The sequence below is a fragment of the Micropterus dolomieu genome, linkage group LG05 (genome assembly GCF_021292245.1).
Source record: "Micropterus dolomieu isolate WLL.071019.BEF.003 ecotype Adirondacks linkage group LG05, ASM2129224v1, whole genome shotgun sequence".
Classification (NCBI taxonomy): domain Eukaryota; kingdom Metazoa; phylum Chordata; class Actinopteri; order Centrarchiformes; family Centrarchidae; genus Micropterus; species Micropterus dolomieu.
The window spans coordinates 15,525,288-15,526,590 of NC_060154.1; positions in this window are offsets into that span (position 1 = coordinate 15,525,288).

Sequence of the window (1,303 nt, forward strand, 5' to 3'; positions counted from 1 at the left end):
TTTTCAATCAGACACGGAAAACCCTGGAGAATCCCTAGCAAAAAGCCAGGATCGGCAGCTAGCGTGGGACCCGTGCAACAGGCCAAAAGCAGGCTGTCGACAAGCAGTAAGACTCAACACACGTTCTGTGATCAGATGTCCATTGTAACTCCTAAATTATAGCATTAGTTTACTCTCAGTAGCTCTTCTATGCCGTATGAGTCAAATGCTTCCCACAATCGAACCTCCAGGCTCATTGTTCAGCAAATGTTTATGTTCCCTGTATCCAACCATCTTTTTATCACCTTAGTTAGAGAATAAATTCACTGTAATATAATCAAGAGCTGTGTGTGTTGCCTATTTATAGTTCCTGCCAAGAGAATTGACCCTTTAGATATGAGACTGACTGACTGATTTAAGATAATTGAGCGATTATTAACTAACTGATCACTAGTAATAATTGTATAATTATTCAAAACTACCTAGAGGTCCGGAGACTCTAGGATTATAACAACTCCGGTGGTGCCCTTAACGAGGAATTAAATAAAATGATTTTATGAATCTTAAAAATTAAAATGCATAACTAATAAATTTAGGTCTACTACAACATATCCTTACAGGGGTATAATAGAGTGCCTTTTGAACTACGGAAAGGACGCTCTGCAGACACAGTTTGGATCCGGACTATTTTGTATGGATACAGCAGGTCATATGGACGACGCAACGGCTCGAGGACGCAATGAGGGACTAGTTAAAAGAAAAAGGAGTACACACAAGGCGGCCGCGTAGTGGAGCTAATATCCCTTTTACATTAATAAAATTTAATTAATTTAATTTAATTTAAATTTCGAGCAGCACACCACAAAGTTTGTTCAATCATGTTTTTATCAACTTAGAAATATAGCTAAAATTCGATCTATGTTAACTTTTAAGGGCACCGAGACCATTTTACACACCTTCATCTCATCACGCCTGGATTATTGCAACAGCCTTTTCACCTGTTTAACCCAAAAATCTATTGATCGACTCCAGACTGTCCAGAACTCAGCTGCCAGGCTTTTAACCAGAACAAAGAAATATGACCACATTACTCCTATTTTAGCTTCATTACACTGGCTCCCAGTATGTTTTAGAATTGACTTTAAAATTCTATTGATTACTGTTAAAGCTCTTCATGGCCTCTCGCCTTGTTATATTTCTGAACTTTTAGTCCCATACACACCAGCACGCACCTTGAGATCCTCGGGCAGAGGTCTGTTGTCTGTTCCAGAGTCTCAACTGAAAACTAAAGGGGACAGAGCGTTTGCTGTCAGGGCCCCGAGGC